Source organism: Oryx dammah, unplaced genomic scaffold (assembly GCF_014754425.2).
Source record: "Oryx dammah isolate SB20612 unplaced genomic scaffold, SCBI_Odam_1.1 HiC_scaffold_12, whole genome shotgun sequence".
Classification (NCBI taxonomy): domain Eukaryota; kingdom Metazoa; phylum Chordata; class Mammalia; order Artiodactyla; family Bovidae; genus Oryx; species Oryx dammah.
This window is the reverse complement of record NW_024070196.1, coordinates 18277786-18291081: the sequence shown is the minus strand read 5'-3', so window position 1 is coordinate 18291081 and position 13296 is coordinate 18277786. Positions and strand designations below refer to the sequence as shown.

The window sequence follows — 13296 nt, the reverse complement described above, 5'->3', positions numbered from 1 at the left end:
CCTAAAATTTAATTTCATCTCCAAACAAAAAAACCATGTTTAAAAAAATTAAAGGAAAGTATGACAACTATAACTCATAAAATAGGCAATCTCATAAACATACAGATATTATTTTTTAAAAAAAGAATAAATGGAAATCCTGGAGTTAAAAAGTGTTAATAATTCTAGAGTGGAAAAATATTAAGAACCAAAATTTGGGGAAATTCCCTAGATATCCAGCAGTTAGGACACAAAGCTTTCACTGCCAAAGGCTCTGGTAGGGGGAACTAAGATCCCAAAAGCCACTTGGTGCAGGGGGGAAAAAAGAGAAAGAACCAAAATTTTAAATTCACTAGCAGAGTTCAAAAGTGGATTGGAGATGACAGAAGAAACAGCCAATGTACTTGAAGCTATATCAATGCGTGTGAGAGTTGCTCAGTGGTGACCGACTCTTTGTGACCCCATGGACTGTAGCCATGTACTAGGTTCTTCGGTCGATAGGGATTCTCCAGGCAAGAATACTGGAGTGGGTTGCCATGCCCTCCTCCAGGGGATATTCCCAACCCAGGGATCGAACCCAGGTCTCCCGCCTTGCAGGCAGATTCTTTACAATCTGAGCCACCAGGGAAGTGCACCAATTATGAAGAAGACAAAATAATTTTTAAAATCTTTAAATGAACAGATCCTCAGAGATTTAAGAATACCATGAAGCATGCCAACATACATGTAATGAGAGTCCTATAAAAAAAGGAGAGAGAAGAAAGAACAGAAAAAAATAATGTGAAGAAATTATAGATAAAACTTACCAAATGTTTTAAAAATGTTAACCACCACATTTAAGTTTTCTGAATCCAAATACACAGAGAGATCCACACCCAGACATATCACTGTAAAACTGTTGACTGAGGACAGAAAACCTTGAAAGCACAAAAAGAAAAACTACTCATCAGAAACAATGGAGGCCAGAAAGCAGAAGATGACATATTCAAGATGCTAAAAGGAAAAAAAATGCAGCAAAGAATTCTATATCCAGCAAAAGTACTCTTCAAAAATAAAGGCAAAATAAAAATAAGCCCAAGAAACAAAGACTGAGATAATTCATTAGTAACAAACTTTCCTTACAAGAACTCCAAAAGGAAGTCCATGAGATTGAAAGGAAATTATCAGCCCATAAATCAATACATAAAAAGAAATAAAGAACACATAAACAGTAAATATGTGATATTTTTAAAAACTGTTTAAATGTTTTCTTCTCTTAACTATTTTTAAAAACATGCAATTACATTAAAATATTATAAAATTGTATTGTTGGGCTCCTCAAACATAAAAATTTAATATGTGTGACAACATTGACAGGACAGGAAAAAAAATAGAGCAAAGTTTTTGTATTTTACTATAATTAAATCAGTCAATTCTGAAGCAAACTGATAAATTAAGATACACACTGTAATCCCTAAAGCAACCTAAGAAAATAACTTTTAAAAATCCAGTTAAAAAACTAACAAAGGAATTAAAATGATAGCCTGGAAGATAACTATTAACTCCAGAACAGGCAGTAGAGGCCAAAGAAAGAAATAAAAAAGAAATGAGACATATGGAAAATAACTAGCAGAACTGCATAAATCTGACTCTCAATGATAACATTAAATGTGAACAGATTATGAATTCTCCAATCAAAAGGCTGAAGTGGTCACATTAATTTTTTAAAATATGCATTTTAACTATATGCTGTCTGTAAGATACACTTTAGATTCAAAACAAAAGTAAAAAGACAGAAAAAACTATACAATGCAAACAGTAAACATAAGAGAGTTGGAGTAGCCACACTAACACCAGATAAAAGACTACTATAAAATGTATGTATGTGTATTATTATATCCATATATCATATCTAACACCAGTCCCAAAAATATGAAGCAAAAATTAACAGTACTGAAAGGAAAAGCAGACACTTCAATAATAATAGATTTTAATATCTCACTCTCAATAATTAACAGAAAAGCTAGACAGAAAGTCACAACAAAAAACCAACTTGACCTGATACCTATAAAACATTCCACCCAACAATAGCAGAATACCCTTCTAGTGCACATAGAACATTATTCAGAATAGAATACCTACTAGGTCATAAAGATGTTTAATAAATGTAAAATGAGAAAAAATACAAAGTATGTTCTCTTACTACAGGGGAATTAAACTAGAAATTAACAATAATGAAATTTAGGGAATCCCCAAATAACTGAAAATTAAATAATACATTTCTAAATAACCATGGGTCAAAGAAGATATCACAAAGGAAATGAGAAAGTATGAATTAAAATTTTAAAAAGCAGAACATATAAAAACATATGGTCGCTAAGAGTGTTTAGAAGGAAATGTATAGTTTTATATGCCTGTATCAGAAAAGGAGATCTCAGATCAATAACCTAAGCTTCTACCTTAGGAAACTAGAAAAAGAAAAGCAAATTAAATATTAAGCAAATAGAAGGGATGAAATTATAAAGATTAAAATGGAAATCAGTGAAGTAGAAAACAGAAAAACGTTCTTCCTTTGAAAACGAAACTGACAAATCTTCTCCTAAAATGACTAAGTAAAAAAGAAAGTAGAAACATGCTACCAAAATTAGAAATGAAACAAAGACATCACTCCTATGCTTGCAAAATTAAAAGCATATATAGGACTATTATAAAGTACATGCCAAAAATATTAAATAGCTTAGATGAAATAGACACATCCCTAGAAACACAATTACCAAAACTAGTAACACAAAACTTATCAAAAAAATCTGAATAGGTCCAGTGAAGAAACTGAATTAGTAGTTTAAGAATTTTCCAAAAATCTAGGCCCAGAATATTTCACTGATGAATTCTATGAATATATTTAAGGAGGTAATACCACCAATCCTTCACAAACTCAAAGGAAACAGAAGAGGGAACAATTCTCAATTTATTCTGGGATTAAACTGTATTATTACATTACAAAATCCAAAGAGATCACAAGAAAACTTCAGACCAGTATCTTCCATAAGTACCGACATAAAAACGTTCAATAAACATTTGCAAAGTAAATCCACCAGCATATAATAAGAATTATATACCATGATCAAGTGGGATTTACCCCAGGAATACAAGGCTGGTTTAACTGTTAAAAATCAGTTAATATAAAACTCTATATTAATAGAATAAAGGACAGAAACCACATGATCATCTCAGACATTAAAGTGACCAAACCGTTCTGTTTTGTCTGAGATTAAGAGTTTCCAAGAAGCAGGAGTTCCAGTACTAAAACCAGGATCAGCTTGAGCAACTACAACAGTTTGTCATGTTAAGAGATGCAGAAAACACATTTGCTAAACTTCAGTAAAATTTGATTAAAAAAAAAAATTCTGAATAAAACAGAATTAAAAAGGAACCCTCTATCAAATAGAGAAATCTGTTACACAAAATTTTGTCAGAGTTAGCAATAGTGTACTGTATTCTTAAAAAATAAAGACAGGATTCCCTGGTGGCTCAGTGTTCAAGAATCCACCTGCCAATGCAGAAGACACCCTGGTCGGGGAACACCAGATCCCTGGTCCAGGAAGATCCCACATGCTGCCATCAACTAAGTCCATGGGCCACAACTATTGAGCCAGTGCTCTAGAGCCGAGGAACCAAAACTACTAAAGCCCATGCTTCCTACAGCTTGTGCCTAAGCAACAAGAGAGGCCACGGCAGTGGGAAGTCCGAGCACTGTAACGAGAGTAGGCCCCACTCGCTTCAACTGGAGAAAAGTCCAAGCAAGAACAAAAATCCAGCATAACCAAAAATAAATATAAATTTTTTTAAATCAAGAGACTAGATCTCATGTTGTGTTCTTACCACAATAATTTTTTTTAAGTAAAAGATTTGTACACTTAAGATTTTAAAACATCACTTAGAAAAATTAAAGATCAATAAATAAAAAGAAAATTTCATGTTCCTGTATTTAAAAATTGAATATTATAAGGCAGCAATTCATCCCAACCTGATCTACTGATTCAATGCATTCCCCATCAAAATTCCAAAACATTTTTTTGCAGACAATGACAAGTCAATTTTTCAAATTTTACATGTAACCCAGAATAGCCACAATTTTTCAAAAATAACAAAATTTAAGGATTTACACTACTTGGTTTCATAAACTACCATAAAGCACAGCAAAAGAGACAGAGTGGTACTAGCACAAGGACAGACATACAGATAAACAGAACTGCAAGTCCAGAATGAAATCTTTACATTTACAAGCAATGGAGAAATGACAATCTTTTCAATGAATGGTGTTAGACAACCCATTATGTGCGTGCTAAGTCACTTCAGTCATGTCCATCTCTTTGTGACCCTATGGACCATAGCCCACCAGATTCCTCTGGTCCATAGGATTCTCCAGGCAAGAATATTGGAGTGCATTGCCATTTCCTCCTCCAGGGGATCTTCCCATATACAACAGGTGAATTTAGACCCTTATTTCGTACCATACTCAAAAATTAACTCAAAATAGATCATAAATCTAAGAGCAAAATCTAAAAGATATCTAAAAGAAAACAAAAAAGAAATCCTTAAGCTCTTGGATGAGGTAGAATTCTTAAAACAACAAAAGCATGATCTACAAAAGAAAAACTGGGAAATTAAAACTTTGGTGCTTCAAAAGACTCCAATTAAAAAACAGAGAAAGAGAGAAAAGCCACAGACTAGGAGGAAATATTTGTAAATCATGTATCTAAGAAAGGACTTGCATCCAGAATGTTATTAAAAACTCTTTCAAGTCAATAATAATACAACAATGGGCAAAAGATCTAAATGGCTTTTTCCACCTAAATGGATATATGAATACCATATGAAAAAATGCTTAACACCTTGCATCTTTAGGAAAAATGCTATTTAAAATCACAGAGTTAAACATTTCATAGTACAATGGCTGTAACAAAAAGGACAATAACAAGTGTTGGCAAAGGTGTGAAAAAAATTTTTAACTCTTGTACACTGCTGATAGGAATATAAAATGTAAGGCCACTTTCAAAAACAGTTTGGCAGTTTCTCAAAAAGTTAGATGACCCAGAAATTCTATTCCTAGGCATCTATCCAAGAGAATGAAACCACACTAAAGACTTAAACTTTCAAGCTTCATAATTTTTAACAGTCAAAAACTGGAAACAATCCAAACGCCCATCAACTGGTCAACAGATAAACAAAATATGGTACATCCATACATCAAAATACTATTCAGCAATAAAAAGAAACAAAATATTGATGCATGCTATAATATAGATGAATCCTCAAAACATGTTAAGAAGCCAGATGAAAAAGACTATATATTCTATGTTTCCATGTATATGAAATATCCAGAAAAGGAAAATCTATAGAAACAAAATACAGATCAGTAGTCAACTGGCGCCAGGAGTGAGAATAAAGGTTAACTGCAAAAAGACTAGAAACAATTTTTAGCAGTAATAAAATGTTCTAAAATTGGCTTGTGGTGATAATTTAACAACTCAATATATTTACTAACAAATTATTAAATTTTGCATCCAGAATTAATCTGGGGTATTAAATAACTCAAAAAACTAATTTTTTAAAAAAACTGTATATACTCAGGAGAAATGAAAACATATCCACACAAAACCTTGTACAAAAATGTGCACTGCAGCATTACTTGTAATAGCTAAAAAGTAGAAACTCTAATGTTCATCAACTAATCAATGGATAAATAATATGTGATACATCCATCCATACAATGGAATATTACTCAGCAATAAAAATGAAATGAAATAATGACACATGCTACAACATGAATGAACTCTGAAAGCATTATGCTAAGTTAAAGAAAGCAGTTATGAAAGATTACACATTGTAAGATTCCATTTATGCAATTTGTCCAGAATAGAGACAGAAAGTAATTAGTGCTTGCCTAAGACTGAGGGTTTTGGAGGAAAATGGAGAGTAACAGTTGATGGGTATGAGGTTCCTTTTTGGGGATAATGAAAATGTTTTAAAATTGATTATGGTGATATTTCACAACTCTGTGAATATATTAAAAACCACTGAACTGTACACTTTAAATTGGTGAATTGAATGGTAAGTTAATTATATCTCAATAAAGCTGTTATTATCATCAATGACAATAAACCTTGGTGTACAATCTGTGAGCAGGTAAAGCCATCAACACTGAAAGGGCCTACCACAGCCACAGTTTCAATCTATCTACTCGGGATAGAAAAATCTCAGTTACAAATTCTTTCCAACCTACTGTGATTATTTTGTAAATGAGTATATATATGTCTGAAATGAAAAGTAATGATTTATCAAAGCAATTAGTTCAAGTCACTAAGTTTAAAAAAATACTGACATTAAATTGTCCAATTTCAAATGCCCAAGATAAATGAATTTTCTACTTCATGTTTTTAGAAGGTATCTCAGTAATACTCATATAAACTCACTTTGTAAACTATTATATCATATTTAAACCTTATTCCTAAACCCCTTTAAATGTAATTAGCTTCCAGCCTTATATAAAGTCATTCTACCTTCTGAAGAAAAGAATAAATTCTGAAACTCAAATATCCAATCCTATCTTGGTAAAGTAGACATTATTCTGTGCATTCTGGCACTATTCTGTGACCACAGCACTAGACAAAGTGCATAATTTACTTCACGATACAGACTCACAGTTAAAAAGAAAGGCAAATCTGATTACTAAACACCAGATTACTGTTCTATCATCAGCGGATTAAAATTTAAACCATACAGTTGAAATAAATGTTGATGAACACAAGATAGGGGGTGAAATTCATAGTTGTACAATAAAGTGTTCGCCTCTTACTTCTTTCATGAAGTACGATGAACTTAAAGGGTATTCTCCAGTGTAGCTAGCTCCTACAAAAAAAAGAGCCCAGGATGCTGGCACATGAGGAACGTTAGAAACTGTTCAATCTAGATTACTCTCGGGGTAATGGAGTATTTTCTCTGTCCTCTATTGACATGGAATAAAAATGCCCAAGTAGAGAGGGGACTCGGCTGCCAGCTCGCAAAGCTGCTCAGGCAGTCAGTTCCAGCCCTAGCCAAGCCTTCACCGTCCTCCTGCCGCGTCCCCCCACCCCAGCCTCCAACACCCAGGAACATGGTCCCGGAGGGCCAGCTTCGCGAAGAGAGGCTCCATAAGGCGGTCACTGGACGCGCATGTTACAGAGCCCGTTTTTGTTTTGTTTAAAAAACAGATTCCTGTCAGAGCCCAGCCTCCCCACTCCCGCGGAAACAGGGGGAAGTGGCAGCAGGGGGCCGGTGTGGAGTGAGAGAATAAAAGAATGACCGAGTACAACCTGCCGTGCCAGCTAGCAGCAGAGGGCAGGAAAGGTAAGAGGCGGCTAGGAGGCCCGACGGCGGAGGAAACTGCTCTCTAGCCGTCCACGCCACCGCACGCGGCCGCAGCCGCCCAGGTCCCGCCCCGGGCTCGCCGCCCTGCCCCGGCGCCGGCCGCCGCCTCCCGCCTTACCCGACCCTCCCAGGACGCGTTTCCTCTAGGGCCGGACCCCCGCCCTGGCCTCCTCGCGGGCTAAGGCGGGTCAGTTCAGTCCGCTTCTCGGCAGAGGTGACTCGCGCGGCGATGTAAACACAGCGAGACCAGCTGCGCGCGGCCCATCCCCCCCGCCGGGTCTGTAACCTCTTCCCTCAGCCCTGCTCCGCGCCCCGCGCTCCTCGCGGGCGGCGCGCCGCGCGCCTTCCCCTTTCTCCAAGTCCAGCTCCCCGACCGTTGCCCCGGGGCACTCAGCCCCCTTTCCCAGCTCCCGGCCGGTGTCACCGCCACAGCCTCCGGAAAACCCTCCGCTAACCCCGGAGCAAACAACACAGGCGCCGGGCGGGGGCGCGGAGGGAGGCGGTGGCACTCGGGACGGCAAGGCTTTCTCGCCGCACCCTCCGCGCTCCCTCCCTCCCACCAGCCTCGGCGGCCCGCGCTCTTACCTGCTCTCCGCGTCGCCCGGGAAGACCGCCGCGTCGCTTTCCCTCCCGGCAGGGCCGCGGACTAGCCGCCGCCGCCGCCGCCGTTGGCCCGGCGTCCGGAGGGAGCCGGGGCCTCCCCGGCTGCCCGAGCCGCTCCACTGGGAGAGGAGGAGACAAAACAGCGGCGCGCCGCCCCGCGCAGAACCCCCCGTCCGCGCCGCCCCACCGATCCCCCAACCGCCGAGGCGACGGCGGCGACACTGAGCCCGGCGCGGGGAGCAATGGTGGCCCCCGCCCTCCACCCCCCGCCTCGGCTCCTCCCCCTCGGCCTCCTGCCGCCGCCACCAGGACACTCGAGTCCGCCTCCCCCACCCCGCCCGCTCCGAGCGCTCCTCCCCTCCCCACGCGGCGGCGGGGAGGGGGGTACGGCGGCACCGCCAGTCACCGCCGCGCCTGTCAAACCCGGGCCGGCTATTTATACCCCGCGGGGCCTCGCCGCCCTCGGCCCGCACCAGCCCGCCCAACATGCTTCCGTGGCCGTCTCGAATCTCGCCCGCCCTGTAGCCCCCCAACTTCTCTAAAACCCGCCTTCTCAGGTAAAGACTCTCGCCACTTGTCCCGCTTCCTGCTCGGCGCTTAGCCAGCATGTTCCCGACTCCGACCCGGGCCCGGGACTGGCGCGGGGGGTCCCAAGCGCGGGCCGGCGCGTGGGGGGCAGCGGGGCCGCGCGTGCACCTGCAGCGGCCGCCGGCCCAGACCGCACTCACACACCCTTGCCCCTCTCGGAGGGGCCCGGCGGGCCCGGGCTGTCACCCCATCCCCAAGCTCTGGACTCCCGCCCTTCTCCTCCAGGGACTGCTCGGCCCTCGGGCAGCCTGACAGTCACTGAGGGATGGAGGTTGTGGAAACTCCTAGCCCGGGTCTCTCGCATCTCCACTCCGAAGCCTGGACTAAGTGGAAGGAGGGGGCGCGGGCGGGCGGGAGTGCGCCGCCCGCCCCGCCCCGGGTGCCTCCCCGGCCCATGACGCTAGTGGAGCCACGCCCCTCCCTGCCCGCGCCCCTCCGCGCAGCCCGCTCCTCCTCCTCCCGCTAGCCTGCAACGCCCGGCCTTGTACCCCGCGGACCCCGCCCCATTCCCAGAAATTACCACCCGCCCAACGGCCGGGCCGCGCGACGGTTGGTGCTCGCGTTTGCTGACGGGCGGGCGGCGGGGCTCAGCGCGCAGCTGCGGAGCGCGGCGGGCCGTCCCCTGGCTCTGGCCCCGGGGAGCTGCGGGTGTCCGCCCCGAGCCATTGTCGCTCCTCGCTCGGTCGGCGACGGACGGACAAGTAACAGAAGTCCGAGGATTGGCGGTGCGGGAATGTGGGAGAGTGTTGGTGCGGGAGTATTTGAGTGCCTGCGAATTCGAAAGAAAATGAAAACCCAGTTGTAGCTGCAGGCTTCTGGTTTCCCCCCTTTCACACAAAGAGGAATCTCTGAGCAGGGCTTCTCTCACGCGCCTCCAAGTACACAAAAGCCAATGACACGGTGCCCAGGGTTGTCCTGCGTTTGTAGCGCCTCATTAATGATCTTTCTTACGCACAGCTATGCATATAAACGCCTCAACCTATTCCCTCACCAACACACTTGGCTGCCGCCGCATTTTCTTGTATTTATTCAACAAAGAACCAAGACTGTCCCAGTGCGCGTGGGGACCGATTCTGGTCCCCTCCCGGGCTCCTGCAGCCGCACTCCGATCGACCCGGCACAGTGTTCAGCAGGTTCGTTTCCCGGCTCCAGGCTCACTCTTTTTGCGGCTCCACCGTCACTCCTGAACGAAGGAAAAACCCTGAGGATTATAAGAGATGGCTGTTCTTGAAAGTAACGTGGGAACCGTGGAAATATCGCTACAGTAAGGCTCAAACTTCAAAGAATCACAGGAGGCCCTCTGATAGAAGTCTCTGAAGAGCGAGGAATTTAATGATCTCTTTTTTAAAGCTAATAATGCCTGTGTATTTACTGGGAAGCCAAGAGGGTTGTGAGGGGATTCTTTCTATCTGAAAAAGCAACTCTGGGTACTTTTTTCTTAAGAGATTTTTGCTTTTAAACAAGGGAAATCTGTATAGCAAATAGGGTCAGTCAGAGATCCTCTGAACTCTGATGACGTTTTATAGATTCCTGAGTTTTAAAACATAGCGACTCTTGCCACTTTTCTAAATTAAAGAATTTATAAAGCCCATTTAAGGGCTTCCCTTGTGGCTCAGCTGGTAAAGAATCTGCCTACAATGCGGGAGACCTGGGTTCGATCCCTGGGTTGGGAAGATCCCCTGGAGAAGGCTACCCACTCCAGTATTCTGGCCTGGAGAATTCCATGGACTGTATGATCCATGGGGTCGCAAAGAGTCAGACACGACTGAGTGACTATCCCTATAACATTCAAATCTTCCATACACATTAAACAGAATACTATAAACAGCATCCTTTCTAGGGCAGTATTTCTAATGCCCTATTTCCTGTAAAATAGCCTATCACTTAAGGGAACTGTAAAGAATTGGCCTGCAATGCAGGAGACTCAGGTTCATTCCTTGGGTTGGTAAGATTCCCTGGAGTAGGAAATGGCAACCCACTCTAGTATTCTTGCCTGGAAAATCCCAGGGACAGAGGAGCCTGGCAGGCTACAGTCCATGAATTCACAAAGAGTTGGATAGGACTTAAGCGCCTGAGTGTAAGTTCACTATTGTCCATTTTTTATATTTGTAAGGAATTAATATTCAGTACTACTGTATCTCCATGACCATAACATGGCATATTAAGGAGTATGCAACAAGCCCTGATTTCTAAGTTAGGAACAGATTTGATCTGTATATATAGAGACCAAATATTAATAAGATTATATGTATATTAGGTAGAATAATTTTGTTTCCTCGCTTTCCCTTTTGTTTTCGCTAGGAAAATCTCTTTTTAAGATCATCTTAGACTACTCAGCCTGTCTTCAAATGATATGCAAAATAAGAGAAGAGGTTATCATCACTTTTATATCAGAATGATAAATGCAAAAAGGACCCCTTAGCACCTGTTTTAAGTGTGGAAGTGTTAATCAACATGAGGAATGAAGGACAAGACTAAATTCTCCAAGTGGTAGCCTGTAAATAATTTGTCCCTCCCAAATTGAAAATTCTCTTTTTGGGGCAAATCCTTCAGCACTATGAGTTATAGTTGATTAAATAAGGCTCTATTCCCTTTCAAAGTGAGTAATCCAAGAGAACAAAGGAATGCCATGCTGCCTTTTCTAACCAGTATTCCACTGGTCATACAGACCACTACACAAGGACGTAACACCAGAAGATGAACGTCACTAGGGCCATGTTGGAAGCTGGGTATCACAAGGCCCTGACACAGTTGTGAATTTTGAGTGACTGACATAGGTTTTTAACTTGTTGGATTCCCTCATTGCAGGTGGGCAAATCACAAGTTACCAGCAACTATGTAAACTTTATAAAACAGCTGGAAAAATCTCTTTTGTCTCTTTAAAGAGTAAGGGGTTCTGGGCAACTGTCCAGTTATACTATGGTGTTAACCTACCTTGTTGGTGAGTTTCTGTATCCATCCCTCCCACCACCCCTTTCTGGGTGTCTCCAAAGAAAATTATTCATATCTCTCCCATATTCTGTGTCTGCAAAGAAACCCAATCCCCAAACTCATGTTTTGTTTTAGATACCATCTTGCCTTTTATAAGTCAGACTCACTTAAACATTATATGTTAATCAAGTTATAATAGGCCTGCCTGAGAGAATGATGAAAACCAAAATAATTTTGGAGGAACTTGTAAAGTTTCCATAATCCAATGAAATAGTTCTTAAGAATGAAATTTGTACCATCAAATGCAACCAGATAAGCAGAAAGTATAAATTTTTTAATATAGAATGGATGCCAAATCCTCATGAGTTGCATGTGTAATTTTACCATGTAAAGTTTTCTTGTAAAATAAGTAAAGTCGTTTCATAATTTGAGTTCTTGATATACTTACAAAGCAGTCTTTACTTTAAAATAGTGCTTTAGTTGGAAGCATTGTATTCTAACCACATATAAATTACTTTCAAAGAATATTTTATTATTTTTTTTAAATGTTTGAAGTATTTAGCATGGATTACACTTTATTCAGGGATCAAGACCATCCCCATGGAAAAGAAATGCAAAAAAGCAAAATGGCTGTCTGGGGAGGCCTTACAAATAGCTGTGAAAAGAAGAGAAGTGAAAAGCAAAGGAGAAAAGGAAAGATACAAGCATCTGAATGCAGACTTCCAAAGAATAGCAAGGAGAGATACGAAAGCCTTCCTCACCGATCAATGCAAAGAAATAGAGGAAAACAACAGAATGGGAAAGACTAGAGATCTCTTCAAGAAAATGAGAGATACCAAGGGAACATTTCATGCAAAGATGGGCTCGATAAAGGACAGAAATGGTATGGACCTAACAGAAGCAGAAGACAATGAGAGGTGGCAAGAATACAGAGAAGAACTGTACAAAAAAGATCTTCACGACTCAGATAATCACGATGGTGTGATCACTCATCTAGAGTGAGACATCCTGGAATGTGAAGTCAAGTGGGCCTTAGAAAGCATCACTACAAACAAAGCTAGTGGAGGTGATGGAATTCCAGTTGAGCTATTTCAAATCCTGAAAGACGATGCTGTGAAAGTGCTGCACTCAATATGCCAACAAATTTGGAAAACTCAGCAGTGGCCACAGGACTGAAAAAAAGTCAGTTTTCATTCTAATCCCAAAGAAAGGCAATGCCAAAGAATGCTCAAACTACCGCACAATTACACTCATCTCACACGCTAGTAAAGTAATGCTCAAAATTCTCCAAGCCAGGCTTCAGCAACATGAACCGTGAACTTCCAGATGTTCAAGCTGGTTTTAGAAAAGGCAGAGGAAGCAGAGATCAAATTGCCAACATCCGCTGGATCATCGAAAAAGCAAGAGAGTTCCAGAAAAACATCTAGTTCTGCTTTATTGACTATGCCAAAGCCTTTGACTGTGTGGATCACAATCAACTGGAAAATTCTGAAAGAGATGGGAATACCAGACCACCTGACCTGCCTCTTGAGAAACCTATATGCAGGTCAGGAAGCAACAGTTAGAACTGGACATGGAACAACAGACTGGTTCCAAATAGGAAAAGGAGTACGTCAAGGCTGTATATTGTCACCCTGCTTATTTAACTTCTATGCAGAGTACATCATGAGAAACATTGGACTGGAAGAAGCACAAACTGGAATCAAGATTGCCGGGAGAAATCTCAATCACCTCAGATATGCATATGACACCACCCTTATGGCAGAAAGTGAAGAGGAACTAAGAAGCCTCTTGATGAAAGTGAAA

The 13296-nt window shown here is 41.8% G+C and overlaps 1 protein-coding gene across 7 annotated transcripts in view; it reads right to left on the bottom strand.

Moving 5' to 3' along the window:
* ELF2 (E74 like ETS transcription factor 2) overlaps positions 1 to 8189 on the bottom strand; it is a 99272-nt gene extending 91083 nt beyond the window's left edge. For 4 of the 7 annotated variants that reach the window (XM_040250484.1, XM_040250486.1, XM_040250485.1 and 1 more), the window contains exon 1: positions 7954 to 8189. The gene's annotated coding sequence lies outside the window, so the exon portion shown is untranslated. The remainder of the gene's footprint in view (positions 1 to 7953) is intronic. The other 3 variants (XM_040250494.1, XM_040250493.1, XM_040250495.1) reach the window with 1 other exon arrangement.
* Between the last annotated feature and the right edge of the window lie 5107 nt (positions 8190 to 13296).